The following is a 21626-nucleotide window of genomic DNA, read 5'->3' as shown; positions in this document are numbered from 1 at the left end:
CCAGGAAAAATCTGCACTGGCTTCCAACTGAGGCCAGGACATCACACCGGCTTTTGACAATTACCCACAACTGTCTACTTGATCTATTGATCTATCCCAGTCCTGAGTACTTGACTGAAAATCTTTCAAGGCATTCCAATCAGAGGAAATTGAGATTAAATGAATCAAATCTCTCGGTTGTTCCTAGGACCAAGTTGTCCTTGGTGAGCAGAGGAGCGTTTTTTGTTGCTCCACTAACATTGTGAAATACACTACCTCCAGATCTGAGGTGTATTGCCTCTCTGGAAATCTTCATATGGACGCTAAAAGTGTATATCTTTGCTTGAGGCTGAATATCTGCTGTTGGAGTTGTCCTCATGGGAGTTTCTTCCTGGATACAATTTGCTGTTTTTTGATATATGTGTATTTGTCTGGATCGTCTTAGTGTTCGCGCCCTTATGCCTTTGGACCTGGTTGTTCACACTTTATGAATAAATTAAATAAATACATTTCAAGGAAGCATTTTCAATTTGGTCTAATGCAAACTGTCTCTGGAGTCATTGATGACTCTGCAAAGAGAGAAGCCTTTGTTTCCACCATCTCAATCCTCAAACACTTGAAATTGTTTTCATTTTGTGGAAGAAGACATTAGGCCTCATCCCCAAGAGAAAAGAAGAGCGCAAACCAGAGATGCACAACAAATATGCACCATTCACAGAGGCGCACATCTCTGATAAACACACGCGCACAGACAAAGCACAAAAGGAGGGCACAAGATTTACAAGGTGGGTGGAAAATATTTAAATCAGCCTAATTAACCCTGCAAGAGGCGTGTTTTTAAAAATGCTGACAAATGCCAGCATCAAGATTGTCCAAACCGGATCACACCATTTGCTACAAGAAAGGGCCATCTTGATTAGCTCCATTCCAAAAGTGGAGCAAGTGGCAGAAGGAGGGCACTCCAATCAGCACAGTATAAACTACAACAGCATTGAGGAACATACACATCTCCATAATTGTGCATCACATGGCATCATGCTGCTGCAAATTCTAATGAGAAGAAGGGGGCAAAAGAGGGAAAGTATATATAGGAGGAGCATAACTCTTTTACAATTGGAAGATGAGGAGTCCACCCTGAGGTAATGTTTTCCACCTCATATAATCCTTGAGATGACACTGGATGTTTTCAGGGAACCATTGGCATAACGCCTGCCATCTCCTACATCTCAAAATCAAGGGCATTACATCAGGTTCTGACTGTGATCCTCTCATCTGCTCAGCAACACATATCAAACCCGCTATAATGCGAGCATTTTATGAAATAGCACTAAGGTGTGTGAAGGCTTTGATTGCATCCACAACGCCCTCACATCGCTTGTTGCCAGAGAACACATCTACACTGGTAAACATGGGAACTCAGTCAATTTGCTGATTGTGTATCACACTGGCAATATCCTCTGGAATGTGAATACTAACGACCATGAAACAACACCGACAACTTCATACACTACCACTCAGCCACTGAAGTAATTTGAAGATGTAATACATGGGGAGATAATGGTTGTAGATAAGTCTTGACTATCATTCGTGCACAGAATTGAATCTGTACACAATGAGACATTACCCTGAATCCCCTTTCAAATGTGATAGCGAATACTCCCTGAAAGGGCACCTGCTTGCTTCTTACAGGAACCCTGTGTCCAAGGGTAGCAATGTTACAATGCAGCAAACAGACACACCAGGATCCAGTTGAATCTACAGTTGGTATACTTAAGTCACACTTCAGGTGCTTGGGCCATTCTGGGGGTTTTGATACTGTACATAACTCTGATTGAATGCAACATAATTGCAGCATGTGCAGTCCTATACAACATTGCCCTCAGGCATGGCTTGCCCATGGACATTGTAAGAGGATTCAATTCAGCACTACAGCTAAGTTAACGCCTAGTCTAGAATACTGAATGAAAACCCTTATTGATATATCTTTATGTCCAGTTCATGCGTTCTGGATGACTACCCCTATATAACACCCCTCTCTTGGAATCCCCCTGACCCCACTGAGCCAAGAAGTAGTTCTGTTTTGCAAGTTTAAAAGGTTTATTTGATAATTTAAAATATATATATATCACACTTTATAATAAATTAATAATTGAATAGCACACTTAATCTGATATGATAAAGATCAACAACGGAGAATCTGGCACTAGCACACTTCTTATAATCACTAATGAGTTGACATGAAATGGATAAGGTAGCACACTGGTAAATAGGAACAAAAGTATAATGTGGTAGAGGATGCTTTATGTAAGCTCAGGTGGATGCAATATTCAATGAATGCAGTACAGAAAATACTCAATATGATTTCAACCAAACAATGTAATCACTTTTCTCTGGCAATCCCCTCCCCCCCTTGATGCAAGGCAAGGAAATGGAAGGAAAACACACAGTTCTCAGAAATGCAATCAATGTAAATCAGTTCACCCCAGCAAGCTTACACTACAGAAAACAGATAGGAGTTTTGAAAACACAGGCAAAATGCTTTGATATGTGCTAGCAATGGATGAGAAATATGCTGGAAATGCTTTTAATTCCCTTTCAGAGGTTCAGGGTGAGTGGTATCTAGTTAATATTAGTCCAGGCTCACACTAGCAATGATGCAGGGATAGTTAGCAGGTTAAACGAATTTCTGGCAAATGGAAGGCAAGCAGCAGCAGTTTTTACATGTGAAGAAATTTGCAAATCGCGGTAAAATTCGCGAATGCGTGTTCCGCGATTGCGGTAAAACTATAAGGGGTAGGATAGATTGAAGTCTCTAGTTTGGCTCTCTGGTGGTTTGATGGAGGTAAAGTATGGATTTTTTCTAGGTTCGTAGGAAAGCCACGATTCTAACCTTTCAGATGAAAGTTATTGCAAGTCTCTAGCACAAACGGTTGCGGAGATATGAGCGATTTTGTGAAGGTCGTTTTTCAGATTTGAAATTTTAAAGTTCAAAAAGACAAGTGCAGCTTGCAACTAGGAAATGACAAGTTACAGCTTTACAAATGACAGGTGACAGTTAGGAGGCAGTTCTACTTAGATTAAATAGATTGAATTATATTATTTTAACTAGGAGATTGGTTCTGCACAGTTTTCTAGGTACTCACACTATATTCTTGAGTGAAATGGGCCTCGCCATGGATCTGGTCAGGTTTTAAACTCGCCTCTGGTCTCTGCACTTCACAGTGATCTGGGTCAGCTCTCTCTGGTTCTCTGGTCTGGGTCTCTAGTTCTGGATAGATTGAAGTCTCTAGTTTGGCTCTCTGGTGGTTTGATGGAGGTAAAGTATGGATTTTTCCGGCAGAGCGTCCCGCTGCAGATGGAATTGAAGGTCCCTATCTGTCCTGTCTGTCTGCTTTTATGTGTTTAGAATGTGGGTGTGTTCTAGCATCACTGACCCTACCTCTCTCTCAGCTTCTAATTGGTCAAACTTCCATTTATCATTTGATTGGGGAATGAACTGTGAGTCAGAGGGATGTCATTTTATGGCTTGCAGATAGGACACTCCTCTGTCAGATTGCACACATTCTATATTTGATAATAAAAGACATATTTCACAGTTACACAGTTGCTTGAAATTACATATACATGGTGTGGCTGAATTTAGCCATGTCTCTGTCCAAATCTGCTGTTTCTAAGAGCTTGCATTCAGAAATGGCACATAATTGACTTTTTAACTGATTTTTCAATTTCTGACATTGACCCAACTTTACATACATGTGTGCAGGGAGTATGGACATTAACTGATGAAGTTTCAGATTTTTAACATGCATACATTTAGAGTAATATCCACTTTTCCGCTAAAACCCCCCTGAACACGCCACCGGGTCGAAAAACCTCTTAAAATGTGGGCAGAAAAATCACAAGAATTATGGTATCATTTATAAAATTTTCACATGTCCGCTCTATGAATGATCCATCTTTTTAAAGTTATGTTCTGGCTCCAAAGGGGTGGGGTTTCCTCTCAGCACAAGGTAGAAATACTGGTTTATCCAGTTCTGCCAAGCCAGCTTGCTCTCACAGGCAGTGCCCCTCCCCTTTCCTCAGGAGGAAGCCACTTTTTACGACCATTTACGACTCCTGCCAATAAAACCTTTGCCTGAGCCAGGACAGGGCTTTGTTCACTTTCCTGCAGAGCACAGGTAATTCAATTATCAGATAGATGGCATATCCTTAGTGTGAGCAGCAAAAGGGCAGCTAGGCCTGGGAACACAGCTGTGACTCAAGTTTCACTCCTGATGGGGGTAGTTGCCAGGCAAATTGGAATCTCTTTAAGCTGTCATTTCTGTTCCCCAGTTTCTGCATTCAAATAAAACTAAACATTTTCACATATGCAGCTAGAAGGCTGATTCTAAGTTTAAAACTATGACATTTAAACAGTTACAAAGGCATGTGACACCAAACATAGGTCACTCATTTAATCTAAACATTTTCGATTTTAGTGTCTTTAAATCCAGTGCAACTTAAACTGCTGACTCCATAGCAGTTTTGTTATAAGCATTGTTTTGGGCTCTTCATTTCCCAGATTTTGTAGGCACACAACACTCCATTCTACCAAATGTCTGCTGGTGTCCAGTGAGTTTTTAGATGTGTTGCAATGTTTAAAATAGACAGTTTGAGCCTGCCTTCAGAGAAACACAGGGTGGTTTTAAACTGCCGGCTTTTGGATAGTGGTGAGTACTGGTACTGCACCCATTTTTGGGATTTAAGAAAATGAATTCCCAACAATTCTAGGTTGCATTTGGCAATCAGCATTGCCATTCCCAATGGTTTCAGACTACTGTGCGGGTAGTCCAATGGTGATTTTAAAGCGCTTTGAAGCTAACCGGCGCTACTGTTTTTCCTTTGGCAACCCATTTCCCTCATGGCAACCCGGCCTTTCGTTCTCGCACTGGTGGGTTGCAAGTGAGGCAACCATTTCGGTGTGCGCACAAACTGCGCAGCTTTCCTGGATTTCGGCGCACATGTGGGTTTTCCGCCATCTTGAATTTTCTAAGCCCACAGCACCAAATGTTGTGGCATGATAGCTTAAACGTGGGTCAGGACACCCAACAAGCCCCCCCACGCGACTGCACTTTGAATTTGAGTCGATGGGGAGTCGCGTGCCCAAGGGTTTTGACCCACGCACCGGTCTGTCCGCATAATCTTCTTCCTCTTCTGTAGATGGCACAGTTCAGCATCTTCTTCTCCATCCGGTACTGATCGATCAGTTCTCCTCGCCAGTCCTGATGGGAGTATTGGGCGGTCCACTGGGCCCATTGGATCTTCGTTCCCGGTCTCCGTATCATCCTCCTTGGCCCGTCTTCAGGTTTTCTTTCTCCTAGGACGACAAAGGAAGAGCGGCAATACCTACTCATAGACTTTTTCCACCACTGTTGAGATAGTGGGGCAGCATAAGCATTTCATCATCACGAAACATTACATTCTTATTTTGAAAAAATAAAAACAGTATAACTAAGAGACAGTTTCATGCAAATCACAATATTTTAGAGACTAGATGTGGTATGTTTTATGATTGGAACTGAATTAGTCTGAGACAGTACCCGCTAGGATTCCAGAGGATTCCTCCAGTTGTTGCAGAGTGTGCCTGGGATGGCAACATTTCAACTGGTTTATGTGGACCCACTTGTCTTCCCCCTCTGCCGAACCGCCTTTGGGATGTGGATTTTGTAGGCCACAGGTGAGATCTTGTCGATGATCTCAAAGGGTCCTTTCCATGTAGGCAAAAATTTGCGCTGCTTGGCCTGGTTCCTTTAGAAGTTGTATAGATAGACCCGGTCCCCCACCTGATATTCCTTCCTGGAAGTTTTCAGGTCATAGTGGGTCTTCATGCTATCAGCTGATCTTTCTAGATTCCGCTGAGCATAAGCAAAAGCATGTTGGAGGTGTTTCCTTAAATTCTCTACATACTCATGAGTAGTGGAGGCATTTATCAGTGTCTGCTCTTGGGTCCTATAGAGCAATTGCTGAGGAAGCACCATCTTGCGCCCAGTCATCAACTCAAATGGTGACATTTTGGTTGCAGATGAAGGGGTAGATCTGATAGCCATTAGGACCAGAGGTAATCGGATATCCCAACTTGGCCCAGAATTTGCCACAAACTTCTTTAATATGCTCACAATTGTCCGGTTATATCTCTCTACTGCCCCAGAAGAAGCTGGTCTATAAGCAATATGCAGCTTTCTCTTGACCCCCAGTATCTCCCACATCTTTGTCATTACTTCACTGGTGAAGTGGCTACCTCTGTCTGACTCAATCCTTTGAGGTAGACCAAAACGGGAAAAGATGTGGTTAATCATCAAGGCAGCTGCAGTTTCTGCCTTGCAATTTGGGGCTGGGAGACATTCCACCCACTTGGTAAACAAGCATGTGACGGTCAACATGTACTTATTCCCCCTAGCCGAGCGAATCACAGGGCCTACAAAGTCGATTTGTAAATCTGACCATGGCAGTGTCATTCCCCTCTTTTGTAAAGGTGCCCGGTGCGTGAGGGATGATGGCTGAAATTGTGCACACACAAGACACCCCTTCAAGTATTGGTCGAGGTCCTGCCCCATGTGTGGCCAGTAGGCAACCTCTCTTAAGATTTCCAATGTTGTGTGAAACCCCCTGTGACCGGCAGTGGCCGCATCATGGGCGTGACTTAACATCAGGCTTCGGAATGAGGTAGGAACCACCCACTGATCGTGGCCAGCTTTGGATTTCCTTACCAGCAAACCGTCTTGGATCCGGAACATTTTTGGACATTTCATCAACACTCTTAGGTCCTCTTTCCCAATGTAATCGGTATCCGTCAGGGGAAAGTTCTTAGGGTCCTCAAGGTGCTGGTAAAATTTACCAATAATTGGATCCCCCTTCTGAGCGGTAATCAAATCAGCATCAGGGGTCTCCTTACTCCATTGTGCAATTGAAAGGTCGTTGTGAGCATTTGTCTGGGACCTAGTGATGGCAGTGACCTGGATTTCCCCCAACAGGGACTCAATCTCAATTAGATCCCCTTGGATGGCCCCGGTTTTGGCCAGCTGATCAGCTAAGTCATTTCCGGTTTTGTCTGGTCCCTCTACTTTGGAATGACCCTTGATCTTTTTCCAATAGATGGTCATCCCATTCGATGTGACCAGATCATCAATGTTTTGGATCAACTTCCCATGTTTCAAGGGTTTGTTGTTAGCACATAACATGCCTCTGGTTTTCCAATTAACCAGGTGCTCCACGAACCCGTTCCGTACATAATCCGAATCTGTGGTTATGACCAGTTCGTGGAGTTGATGCTGGACAGCAGTGAGGATGGCCTGATGCACAGCCATCAATTCTGCCACCTGACTACTTCGGGGACCAATTTTGTATCCAGCGGAGGGTTCTGGGGACTCATTCACCCATGCATTCCCTACGCCAGCCACCAGTTCTTTCTCCCCGTCGTTGTCAACATGGTAAGAGCATCCATCCACATAGACAGTGGGCATTCCCTCACACTTGTCTTCTTCAAAGACTTTGTGTGGGGAATTAAGATATGCCTCCGTGTTGTCCTTTATTTTTAGACTTTCGTCCTCGAGACAGTTTTCTCTGGCACAATCATGCAAGTCAGCCAGACCTTGCGCGAGGGGACTCTTCTTGTTTTGGCCATATCTGACCTCCACAGGAAAGCCTTGCATTGACAGAATCCAGGAAGTAATTCGGGAATTACTCACATTTCCGGCCCGGATTCTGTCACTTTGGAGATATTGCAGAGGCTGGTGTGGAGTCTCCACTATGATGTGTTCCCCCTGGATAAACGGGCGGTAATTCTTCAATGCCCACACCGTTGCCAGGAGTGCCTTCTCACAATCGTTGAATTTTTCCTCCACAGAGGATAAAGTTTTGCTCGCATAGGAGATAACTTTATTGACCTTGTCATGCTTTTGGTATAATACGGCCGTCAAGCACGTATTAGAGAACCCTGTCTCCAAGAAGAACTCCTTGTTTCTGACAGGGTAAGCTAGGCAAGGCGCTTGTGAGAGGCTTCTCTTGAGTTGTCTTACTGCCTCGGATTGTTCTGGACCCCATTCCCACTTGACCCCCCCTTTAGGAGATGAATCAGGGGTCTGGTGATCTCTGCGTAGCCCTCAATGAACTTTCTGCTGTAATTAGTCAGTCCAAGGAGGCTCCTTAGTTCCCGCAGAGTTGTGGGGTCTTTCAGTTTCTGAAGTGCTTCCACTTTCCTTTCCTGGGGACAGAGGCCCTGAGGAGTAATCTCATGCCCCAAGAAATTAACACGGGTTCTACACCACTGTGCTTTCTGAAAGGAAAGTTTTGCTCCGGCGGCCCTCAACTGTGTCAGAACATAACGGATCTCCGCTATGTGTTCCTCCACAGATGAACTTTTGATGAGGACATCATCTACATAAGCCAGGTTACCCCTCGCACCCAGGTCGGGCATGGCCTTATGTAGGAAAATGTTGAATTCATTGCCGGAGTTGAGGTATCCGAAGGGAGTCCGGGTCCATGTGTACTGCTGGCCCCCAAAGGTAAAAGCCAGTTTGTATTGGTCCTCCCTGCTGACAGGCACGGTCCAGTATCCATTGGTCAGGTCTATTGCAGTGAATACTTGTGACCCCTGAATCTGGGCCAGCCCTTGGTCAATGTAGGGCAGAGGCCATCGGGAAGTATGGACCCGTTTGTTGAGCTCCCTAAGGTCGGCGCAGAGTCTCCACTGGCCGTTTGGCTTCAATATTCCCAGCACCGGATTATTGAAGGTGCTGTGGACGGGACGGATTATTCCCCGGGACTCAAGGTTCTTAATTATTTCAGTAAGGGACTCCATTGATGCGAGAGGCAAGCGATATTGCTTCACAAACACAGGAGTCATGCCAGGGTCCGTGGGGATTGTTGTTGTGTGGATGTCAGTGCGACCACAGTCATATGAGTCTACCGCAAAGAGATCTTGGAAATCCAAGAAAACTTGTTTCAACTTTTGCTTTTGTTCCAGAGTCACACAGGCATCAGCTAGGTTGACTCTCTCTTCCACCATCTGCCTGAAGCCTGGAAAGACTTCTGGTTTGGCTATTTCCGCGGCCTCCTCCAGCTGGGTGGAGAAGTCCCTGGTCAGAGTGCTGATTTGGACCGGAGGCTTCAGGTGGGAAAGGCAGCCCTCATGTACCTGGAAGATCACCTCATCCCTCCTGAAGTCACACGTCACATCTTCCTTACCATAGGGGCAGGAAGTGTACACCAGGAAGTTCCCCCCATGCCGGGTAAAAATCCTGTCTGGTGTTGTATTGTCCTCACTGTCACTGTCAACACAGTCCTTGGGGATTGGTCCTAACAGTTCATTTACAAGATCAATGGAGAAATGTCGGTCATCAACCGCCATTCCAATAATGGTGCCTGCGGCTAGAGTAATACTCTTTAAGTCGCTGTTATCCACCTCTATTAGAATGGTGTCATGTTCTATGTTGACTAATGGAGTTGGGTTTACCCCCAACCCTTGCTGTTGGAGAGAAGCGTTTAGATGTATGTAAGCATCAGGGTTTTTCAAATGTTGTCCTCTTTTAACTTTCACTTCCAGGGAGAATTGTCGGGTCCTTTCTGGGATGGTGACTTCCTCTTTAATCTGAATTTCAACTGCATAAGGTAGCAATTGAGCTGACCTAAATGCTTTTTCTGGATCATCAAAGCCCATGGGATTATCCGCTAATCGGGACCAAGCTTTGAAGTTTATTAGGTCCAAACTAATGGCAAAGCGATTGAGAATGTCACTGCCTAAGTAAAAGGCGGCAGGGACGTCTCGCACGACCCAACAATTGTGGACTATGCTCTTGTTGCCAATGGAGATTTTGAGCATACACCTGCTTGGCAGGAGATGTTTGGAATTAGGTGCTTCCAGGTCCATTTCCCATTTGTCTATCAGTTTGAAGGTGGGAATGGCTGGATCTTTTGGGAGTTGGCGGAACATGGCTTCGCTGATGAAGCTCTTACCGTTGTTCACACACACTCGAGCGAGAACAGAGTCCTTCCCATCATTTAACTGGACAGGGATGAACAACTGCTCTCCAATTTGCTGAATATCAGCCAGGCTCTGAGCTGATTTCACATCTTTCTGGACTATAGGAGTGGGAGTTTCAGATTGTGGATTGGTATAGAATTTCAGCGTGTTTCCTTCCAGCGTGGAATACCACTTTAGACTGGAAGGAAGGTTGATTTTCAGAAATAGAGAGGACCCCCCATCACCAGTCTGTTGTCCTACTGCTATTACTGTCACGTCTGGAATCTGGTTGTTCTGGAAGTGAAATTCTACTTGGTCAGATTTTTGTTCAACCATGTGGCATGTGCCGTTTAAACTAACATGGTTGACACTCTGTTTTAATTTTATGGGTCGGCTAGTCTGGGTCCAGAGGACCTTGTTTACGCAATCTATTAGGGGTGACAACCTTCTCAGGAGGTCATTCCCTAGTAAACAAGGGGTGCCCTCCGGGGTCACAACTATGACCGGGTGTTTCAACTTATGTCGCCCAATTTTAATGTCCAAGTCTGCAGTCCCCTCAACGGGAATTTCCTTCCCGTCAAAGTTCTGTAGTTGTCCCAGAAGAGAGGTGAGAGGAATTTGGTAATTCTCTCCCCTTCCTGCATTCAGTTCATCAAAGGCCCTTCTGGACAGAAGGGTAGCTTGAGATCCCGTGTCCACCAGTGCCGAGATTGTACCCTGCCCCTGTACTTGTACCGGGGCATAATATCTTCCCTCCTTCTCCTCAAGGGGGCACCGATAATGCACATTTTTGGACAACTGGTGGGCTAACTTTCTGGTTTTGGACATCGATAGCAAAGAGATTTGGGCAGAATTCTGTGGAGAGTCTTGGGAATCTGAAAGAAAAAGTTGGCAACTGGAGATCAGAGCCATTGTGGGTTCCCCTGGTTCCGGTTCTGGGCTGCCCCCCCCTTTTTGGAGGCAGTCCCCAGGATGGGTTTGAACCAGGGGATTTTCTTGCTGTTGGTTCTGGGATGAGATGGTGGGCGGCGGTAGCTCAGTCTCCACATCTCCCCAGTCTGGATTTGCATCCCTAGGGACCCATTTTTCTTTGGGGGGAGTTCCCCCCTCTCTGAAGGAGAAGATCCTTTTCCCAGGATCCTCTGAGGATCCCTCTCCCTCAAATTGGAAGATCTGTACCTCCTCCTCAAACTGAGTCTGTTTGGGTCTTTTGTTTCTCCTACCACCCCTCTGCTCCTTAGGAGGCAGACTTTCAGGGGCAAGAGATTTTGTTTCCGGTTCCTGGGTTTCCAGGGGCTGTTTACAAGTGAGGAAGGAAGCTTCCCCCAAGGCTTTACACCCCCCTTCCCCTTGTGCCTCCTCCCTGGGAACCGGTGAGTTATCGGGGTGCTGCCCCCGTCATTGTTCTGGAGCACCAGGTCCAGAGTTGGGTGCGTTCTGCGCCGGCACGCCCATCTGAGGGTTCTGCTGAGCCCTCAGTATGTGACCCAGATCCCGCGCCATGTTTTGAACCTGGCGCTCTAACTGGGAAACCCGCTCAGGCTGATACGGGGCCCTGTTTTCTCCCCTGGGCTGATCCCGGGAAGGGTAGCTGTCCCTCCTCTGGTAATACCGCGGGTTGGGAAGATTTGGGTACCCCTCCACCCTTGGCCTCCCCTCTCCCGGATTCAGTGGTCTGGGCTCAGGGAATTGGGGAAAGAAGGATGGATGGTTTTGGGGCTGAAAGTCGGGTGGATATCTGGGGAAAAAGTTCTGCCCAGGGTTTGGTAAATTTCTGCCCTCCTGTGGGAAGTTTGGAGGGAAGTTCCCTGGGTTAGGTGCTTGGCTGGATCCCCCCCCTTAGGCTGGAGGAGTCCACACATAACCCAGGATGGGTCGATTTCCCTTGTAACGGGGACTTACATAATCAGGAGAGCGAGGGACCCCATTTGTGGGGCTGCCTCCTTGGCTCCCTGTCTGTGACTGGCCCGAGGACCTTCTGGGCCTAGCATTATTAGGTGCAGGTAGGTTTTTAGGCCCCCCCATCACCAAATCTAAAACGGGGGTGACCTTTACCTCTGCCACCTTGGCAGCAGCAGGGGTGGTGTTGGCTTTGGGGTTTTTCTGGGCATTACTTTTGCTATCTACCGGTTTCTGCACCTCATAGATCCGGGTAGCCTGTTCAATGACCCAGTCTAAAGATCTTTTCTCGTGAAAATCCCTCACGAGCTGGGTCATGATATATTTGGGCAAGGCATGGAAAAACGTATTAATAAATTCCCTGGTATCCGTGCGCACCCTTCTTGTGGTCTGTGCAAAAGCACGCTTTAACTCCTGCACAAATTCTTGTGGGGCCTGATCCTCCCCACATTGCAAATTGTAGGCTGCCTTGCGAGCCTCTTGAGGATTTCTGTGAACAGAAAAATGTTTCAAGATGGCCGCCTTATAGGTGGACCATCTTAAATGATTTTGGTCCTCCAGCCCCGCAAAGAAACTGGAGTATTCCGGGGAGAAGGTCCACTTTACATATTGAATACAGCTTTGGCTGTCCTTCAAATGGAAAGTCTCCATCATTTGTTCAAACAACTCTAAGTGCTCCCAAACAGAATACTTAGCGTTCTTATGGTAAGGCGTGATGACGCTCCTGATCGCCTTAATCTGCTTTAAGGGGTCCTTAAGCAAGGCCCTGTTTGCCTTATTGGCCTTTTTGGTTCGGGTAACCCTTGTCCATTCTTCCTCGGACTCAGAGGCACTGCTCCCAGAGGTTCCCGTCTGTTCTTCCAGGTTTTCCCGGATTCTGCGAGCCTGGGAATGGCTGGCAGAATGTGGGGACCTGGTCTCCTGTGTCCTGCACAGTTCAGAGGAGTCTTCAGATTCCTCCTTGCTGCCAGGATTTGATGGGTACCCCCTCCACTGACCTAACTGGGCAGAGGTTTTCAGGATGCCCTTAATGGGCCTACTCTCCTGGGGTTCCCCATTGAACTGTACTGTACTTGGGTGCCCATACCCGGATGCCCACCCCTCCATTCCTGAGTGGTACTGGCCTATGAGCCCCATACTCTTAGCTGGATAGTAATCTGCCATCCCTGTGGCCCTGTGCTCATGTGCGCCAGGGGACATGGGGGTGGTAGAGTCCAGGGACTGGGGGAGATGAAGGCCCCTGGTGGTAGGGCTCCTGCGGTTATGGTCAGGAATCTCTCTTTCCCAGCGGACCTCATCTCTATCCGCCCCTGCTCCCTGTTGCAATGCAAGAGCCTGCATTTGTGCTTTCAGTTCCTCTGTTAAGGCCTTACTCGACTCTATCAGTTTCTCCTGCATCGCTACCTGTTGCTGGAGCCTCTCATTGTGCTGGCAGAGAGCCTCATTTTCCCTCTGTACTTCCTGGTTGGTCCTGGAGAACTGGGCCAGTCTTTGCTGCAGGAGGGTTACCTCCTGAGCTGTGTCCCTATTGGCCTGCTCCTTTCTTGCTAGAGCATCCTCCACCCTCCTGGTGTGCTCTAGCAAGTTCTGGTGTTCTTTTTGGAGGTCACCCAGTCCCTGGTGGGCCAGGTGATTTTCTTCCATTTTTCTTTTTAAATGGCAGACTTCCTGGCCTAAGGTATCCCTTTCCTGACTGAGAGCCTGCATCTGTGCTGCCAGGTCGTCCCTTTGCCTTTGGAAGGCACCAGCATTCTGGCACTCCTGATCAAACTCTGCCTGGGTATCCAGATCTTTCAGAATTAGTTTGTTGCTCTCCGCCTTCACTCTATCCAGGTGGCCTTGCAGGGTGACTACCTGCTCAGCACATACCCTGTTGAAGTCCAGTTGTTGCTCCAGCTTTTTCTGGTTTTGCAGTAGGGAGTCCAAACCTTCCTGGTATTCCTTCTGCAAGGCCAGAAATCTGGTATCCTGTTCTACCTTTTCCTGTTGCAGCACATCCATATCCTTCTTTATTTTAATGATGTGCTGCCTACTATCATCTTCTGACTCCTGGCTCCTCTGCAGCCTCTGCTCAGAAGAGACCAGGTCAGATTGGACCTTCTCTAACGCCATCTGTTGCCTATTTGCCAGATTTTGGCTTTCAGCACATCTATCCTGCATGTCTCCCATATATAGGTACAGGTATGCCGCTATCCTAACAATCTTGTCGTGTTCATCTTTGGCCTTAGGAGCCATATATAGTTCACTCAGGGCCACATGTAAGGGACCCTGATCTCTATATATATCTGACCCTGTTTCAGTGACCTGTTGTGTGATGGCCTGCAACCACACATCCTGGCCCTGTTCGGTCCATTCACCTCTCACAAATAGCTTATGCAAGAGGTGCTCTCTGGCTATTTTCATGTCTACTAAGGTCGTCATTCTAGAGATTGGTCTCTGTCCTGACTTACAGAAGTTTGTATTTTATTTTTGCAGAACAGAACTTTTCTTGGAGTGTCCCTTTTGAGGAATGCTTCACAGCGTAATGCAGCGTGGTGATCCGACCGGATGTATGTATCCCGTCAGTTAGCACACTGTATTAAGCTGCACAAGTGGTATTCTAACCCAAACGTCCGGCTCGAGCCCCCAATTTGTAAGAGGATTCAATTCAGCACTACAGCTAAGTTAACGCCTAATCTAGAATACTGAATGAAAACCCTTATTGATATATCTTTATGTCCAGTTCATGCGTTCTGGATGACTACCCCTATATAACACCCCTCTCTTGGAATCCCCCTGACCCCACTGAGCCAATAAGTAGTTCTGTTTTGCAAGTTTAAAAGGTTTATTTGATAATTTAAAATATATATATATCACACTTTATAATAAATTAATAATTGAATAGCACACTTAATCTGATATGATAAAGATCAACAACGGAGAATCTGGCACTAGCACACTTCTTATAATCACTAATGAGTTGACATGAAATGGATAAGGTAGCACACTGGTAAATAGGAACAAAAGTATAATGTGGTAGAGGATGCTTTATGTAAGCTCAGGTGGATGCAATATTCAATGAATGCAGTACAGAAAATACTCAATATGATTTCAACCAAACAATGTAATCACTTTTCTCTGGCAATCCCCTCCCCCCCTTGATGCAAGGCAAGGAAATGGAAGGAAAACACACAGTTCTCAGAAATGCAATCAATGTAAATCAGTTCACCCCAGCAAGCTTACACTACAGAAAACAGATAGGAGTTTTGAAAACACAGGCAAAATGCTTTGATATGTGCTAGCAATGGATGAGAAATATGCTGGAAATGCTTTTAATTCCCTTTCAGAGGTTCAGGGTGAGTGGTATCTAGTTAATATTAGTCCAGGCTCACACTAGCAATGATGCAGGGATAGTTAGCAGGTTAAACGAATTTCTGGCAAATGGAAGGCAAGCAGCAGCAGTTTTTACATGTGAAGAAATTTGCAAATCGCGGTAAAATTCGCGAATGCGTGTTCCGCGATTGCGGTAAAACTATAAGGGGTAGGATAGATTGAAGTCTCTAGTTTGGCTCTCTGGTGGTTTGATGGAGGTAAAGTATGGATTTTTCCGGCAGAGCGTCCCGCTGCAGATGGAATTGAAGGTCCCTATCTGTCCTGTCTGTCTGCTTTTATGTGTTTAGAATGTGGGTGTGTTCTAGCATCACTGACCCTACCTCTCTCTCAGCTTCTAATTGGTCAAACTTCCATTTATCATTTGATTGGGGAATGAACTGTGAGTCAGAGGGATGTCATTTTATGGCTTGCAGATAGGACACTCCTCTGTCAGATTGCACACATTCTATATTTGATAATAAAAGACATATTTCACAGTTACACAGTTGCTTGAAATTACATATACATGGTGTGGCTGAATTTAGCCATGTCTCTGTCCAAATCTGCTGTTTCTAAGAGCTTGCATTCAGAAATGGCACATAATTGACTTTTTAACTGATTTTTCAATTTCTGACATTGACCCAACTTTACATACATGTGTGCAGGGAGTATGGACATTAACTGATGAAGTTTCAGATTTTTAACATGCATACATTTAGAGTAATATCCACTTTTCCGCTAAAACCCCCCTGAACACGCCACTGGGTCGAAAAACCTCTTAAAATGTGGGCAGAAAAATCACAAGAATTATGGTATCATTTATAAAATTTTCACATGTCCGCTCTATGAATGATCCATCTTTTTAAAGTTATGTTCTGGCTCCAAAGGGGTGGGGTTTCCTCTCAGCACAAGGTAGAAATACTGGTTTATCCAGTTCTGCCAAGCCAGCTTGCTCTCACAGGCAGTGCCCCTCCCCTTTCCTCAGGAGGAAGCCACTTTTTACGACCATCTACGACTCCTGCCAATAAAACCTTTGCCTGAGCCAGGACAGGGCTTTGTTCACTTTCCTGCAGAGCACAGGTAATTCAATTATCAGATAGATGGCATATCCTTAGTGTGAGCAGCAAAAGGGCAGCTAGGCCTGGGAACACAGCTGTGACTCAAGTTTCACTCCTGATGGGGGTAGTTGCCAGGCAAATTGGAATCTCTTTAAGCTGTCATTTCTGTTCCCCAGTTTCTGCATTCAAATAAAACTAAACATTTTCACATATGCAGCTAGAAGGCTGATTCTAAGTTTAAAACTATGACATTTAAACAGTTACAAAGGCATGTGACACCAAACATAGGTCACTCATTTAATCTAAACATTTTCGATTTTAGTGTCTTTAAATCCAGTGCAACTTAAACTGCTGACTCCATAGCAGTTTTGTTATAAGCATTGTTTTGGGCTCTTCATTTCCCAGATTTTGTAGGCACACAACACTCCATTCTACCAAATGTCTGCTGGTGTCCAGTGAGTTTTTAGATGTGTTGCAATGTTTAAAATAGACAGTTTGAGCCTGCCTTCAGAGAAACACAGGGTGGTTTTAAACTGCCGGCTTTTGGATAGTGGTGAGTACTGGTACTGCACCCATTTTTGGGATTTAAGAAAATGAATTCCCAACAATTCTAGGTTGCATTTGGCAATCAGCATTGCCATTCCCAATGGTTTCAGACTACTGTGCGGGTAGTCCAATGGTGATTTTAAAGCGCTTTGAAGCTAACCGGCGCTACTGTTTTTCCTTTGGCAACCCATTTCCCTCATGGCAACCCGGCCTTTCGTTCTCGCACTGGTGGGTGGCAAGTGAGGCAACCATTTCGGTGTGCGCACAAACTGCGCAGCTTTCCTGGATTTCGGCGCACATGTGGGTTTTCCGCCATCTTGAATTTTCTAAGCCCACAGCACCAAATGTTGTGGCATGATAGCTTAAACGTGGGTCAGGACACCCAACAACATCTGTCCAGAATTGCAGTCACTTGCCACTTGTCCCACTTTAGGCTGCTGATGGCCAAAGGAATGTGGAATCTGCATTACGTGTTGATGTGGTTGACAGATATTTCACAGGAACGGCCATGAGGGCTGACCAGGTCCTCCTCTATGTGGACCAGGTGCATGTATGATGAACAGAAAGCTGACAGCAATACAGATAGCAATGCACCTCTCCACCCAGACACATTCCCTGCCTATACAGTGACATCGTAAATTTGAGCACTGATGGACACATGCCTTATGTCATGTATATGATGCACAGAGCAATAAGAACGGATGATGCACATTAGGAGGCCATTATGGGTGTTCCCACTCTCATACACAGAAACTACAGTCCGTAAGAGAGGAACCCCCCTTGTTCCACTAAAATCTTTGTCAACCTACTATTTGCATGACACACTGATAGTGAAATGGAGACTAACCTCACTTAACAAAGTACGTAAACTGGAATAGTCTTGAAAGCAGACGTTGTGATTTGTTGAAGCAGAACACAACACAACTTACATGAGAATATAATCCCTGAAAATAATGCAATCATGTAAATAACAACTTCAATACTGAGTTATCATTTCTGATGCACATATGTCGTAGGGCTGTGGCCTCCTTTTGGTGTCTGTGTACTCCCACAGACTCTTCTGCTGGCGTCATGGGGTTTGGGGCAATTGGAGTTTGGATGGGTCAGTGGCATATAGGCTAAAACATTACTTATATCGAACCACTGGCCATAGAGGGAGCATACCCCTCAAGAGCTGCAGCTACCCTTTTCACAGCAGCTATAGCTTCTGCATGCTGCCTCATCAGCACCCTCATTTGTCTTCAGGTGGTGTGCTGCATGGCATTGCACGTTACTCCCAACACCTGATGTATTGCCCTCATCTCTGGTTGCCCTTACTTCCACTACTAAATATTGTGGAATTCTGCCAGCTGCCTTGACAAAGCAACTAGGCCTTCTCCCAGCATGCAACATATGGAGTTCAGTTGGGTGCACACCGTGTGCTGATGCTAATGCATCTCTTTTTCTCTCTTGGATTTTGCGGTGTTACAGGCCCTGTTGGTTGTTGCCGCTCTTACAAAATGCAGTGGTGTGAATGCTTCCCGGTTGCTGTGTCTGCTTGTCCAAATTGTATGTCGAGTCATGGTCCTCATGTTGACCCTGTGGTTCATGCGTGGCAGTGGCCGGCACCATTGATGGCTCCTCTTGGTGCTGGTCTTTTCCAAATTTAGTACACTGTTGCTCTCCTTCCCTGTCAAGAGGAGGCATATCAGCATCTGATGTACCTATGTGCACCTCTAGTTGTTTCAAAAATGGATGTCAAGAAATGGAGTGTGTGCCATGTGTTTTGGACAGGACACTTCATTACAGAATTCTGGGCGGAGCTGCATTTGTAAATCTCATCCCAAGCATTACCCATCTGATCTTGGGAAATGACTTTGTCCTGGGTATGTTATGTGCATCACATTTGCGTGTGTTTCTTCTCCTGTTTGGGAGCAACCCTGCATTACCCATTATGGGGATGCCGCGACGCTGGATGGTTCACATGTCATCATGGCTCCTAAGTGCCTTGGCCTTCCCCATTGCATGTATCTCTCACCGTTTTCATTCCATCTATTTTCCTCTTGCCTATCCTCCTACGTTCCCCTCACATATTTACATTCCCAGAGCTGACTATCATTGCAGAATACCAATCCACTGGCTAGTTGTTCTGATACTACCATGCTTCAGAAAGTGAGCATATGTTACATGGCAAGATAGGTGAGGTTGCAATGTGTAGTTGGTTGACTATGTGCAGGCACACTATGGCACTGGGTTGCAAGTTTTGTGCATGGATGTGTAGGCCTCTTAATGGAACAATATTAATCCTTTTTATCATGTATGGGTGATTAAGACAATTACACTTTCTGAGCAAACTTAATATCTTCCAGTCGGCTGAAGATTTAAGAGAGCGTAATACCAGTTCTTTACTCACCACCTGGATGGGGATTGATCGAGGGAGCCCAACATTTCTCTTCCAAAAGGACCCTTCCATAGAGGCCCACAGTTTAGCAGGTTGATCAACAAATGTTTCAATGCCATAAGTGAAGACTGTTCACTGGCATAACTTTTGCAACATAGAAGTCTATAATTGACTTGAGTGTAAATTTAGAATACTTTTTCTTTAGTATCCGCGCTTCACAAGCAAGCATATCTGCATTGTTTTTTGGATATATAAGGGAGTTGGCATCTATTGAACTTTTAAATCACAGAGTCTGATCCATGTCCAAGTGTTTAAGGGACCATTTTACTGACTTTTTTCTGGCCACACTACCTTTCTTAAGCGTCATGATCTTAGTTGTATTGATATTAATCTTCAAATTGTTTGCCTCATTCTTGTAGATGGTTAAGTTTTCTTTGAAGACCTTCTCTAGTATGGGCAAGTAGGACTAGATCATCTCCTCAAATCTCCAAGTTTAGGAAAGAAACATCTGCATTCTTTCATAACTTCCCCCAGATCAGTGGTTTAGAAGTTGTAGCGGGCGTGTGCCAGAGAACAACCCTGCTTTACTCCTTGATGTGTTGGGATTTCCACGGTAAGCTCATCTTTAATGGATAGACAAGTTTGTATAGTGGTATTTGTGTAAAGACTTTGTATTTATTCCAGCAGGTCAGGCGGATATTGTTTCTCTACCAATATATCCCAGAGAGGTTTTCTGTTCAGTCTGTTAAAAGCTGTGGTAAAGTCTACAAATGCCAAGTGGCATTTTTTTTTTCTTCAGTAAATTGATCAGGAATGCTGGGGGTGCCGTTCCAAGGCCCTTAACAAAACCTGCCTGGAAGTGATAATTCAGGCCATTGGTGTGGGTCCATACTAACAGCCTTTTCAGAAGTAGGGTTATGTGTATTTTTCGCAACACGTCTAATAGCGCTATAGGCCTATAGTTGTTAGGGGCTGAGTGGCTGCCATTTTTAAATACAGGAATGATATGCACAGTCTTCCCTGATGATAGTATAGATTTCGACAAAAGAACATTTTAAGCACCAGGTCAAGTATAGATGCCCATTGGCCATTTTTTTCTTTCAGTGTAGTGTTAAATAGACCATCAGGCCCTGGTGCTCTCGAAGAACTCAATCCTATGAATATAATGACACAATCCTCATAGTCATATACCAAAATCCAAGGAGAAGTTGTTTTTGCCAGTTGGTCTTCTTTTATGCAAGGGTTTGCAAATAGGGAGCAAAACAAGGTGTACCAAACTGCTTCAGTTACACAGTTAGCCTGTATTGAAAGTTGATAATTATTCATAGCCCTAATCAGGGACCAAGTCTCGCCCGAGGAATTGTTGGTCAATGAACGTAGCATACATTCTGCATCTTTCTGATATAAAATGCTGCTATCGCTGATGTACCAAGACTTGTAGTTAGATTTTAGACATTTAATTTAGATGTCCGCAGTAGCGGTTGGATATTTTCTTAAGCCGTTGCAGAAGCTTTTGCATCTCCTTTCTTTTGTTAACCAAGGTATTATCATAAGAATAAGGATGTGTATTATCTTTGGCCTGTGTTTTACCTTTAGCATGGTAGATGATAGGGATAGTGGTGCAATCCACTGGCCATTGTGGTTTTACTATAGTTGCTTTGGTCATCTGGTCCAAGAGGGACCTTAAGGTTTGTGCTACTGCTTGGGTATTCATTTTTAGTTGGTGAATGTTATTGGTCACTTCAACCTGGGCATTTGTCCACTTTTTTGGTCTAGAAACCTCTTCTTGCAATGTGAGCTTTAGCTAGTTATGATCACTTCTTAACGAAGTCAGAACTTTAAGAGACTTTGGGCCTCATTATGACCTCGGCAGCAGCCATGCTGCTATTTGCGGCATGTCTGCAGCCGAAATTGCGTCCGGTTCCGGGTCCACAGAATGAGGAATTACCGGGCCATTCCGAGTTCGGAAGGCCCGGTAATTCCTCCCTCCAAGGATCCGCACCCGGTCCTTCCCCATTCCCATTTCAGCCCCCATAGGGCTGAATGGGAATGGGAGAGGGAGCAAACAACGGGCCATTACGATTTGGCCCGTTGTTTGCTCCCTCTTCCTGGGTCCCGCGAGGGGACCTCATAATGAGGCGGTACGGGGTAAACAGCGCCAGCACCTTTTACGGCACCATTAACCCCGTACCGCCAGGGTCGTAATGAGGCCCTTTGTGTTTATGGTTAAGATTTGCGAGATGAAAATATAATCAATAACCGACGTTGACCCACTTCTTTTCCACGTAAGGTGTCTCTAAACATTTCTTTCATAACATCCATTTGTCACCTGTAATTCAAGGCTTAACATCAGCTCAAGCCATAGATTAATCTTTTCTGTAAACCCAGAATTGTATTCCGAGTTGTCAACTTCCTG

Source organism: Ambystoma mexicanum, chromosome 6p, assembly GCF_040938575.1.
Source record: "Ambystoma mexicanum isolate Mex_15411 chromosome 6p, UKY_AmexF1_1, whole genome shotgun sequence".
Taxonomy (NCBI): Eukaryota; Metazoa; Chordata; class Amphibia; order Caudata; family Ambystomatidae; genus Ambystoma; species Ambystoma mexicanum.
The sequence above is the reverse complement of the archived record's forward strand: the minus strand, read 5'-3'. Positions refer to the sequence as shown.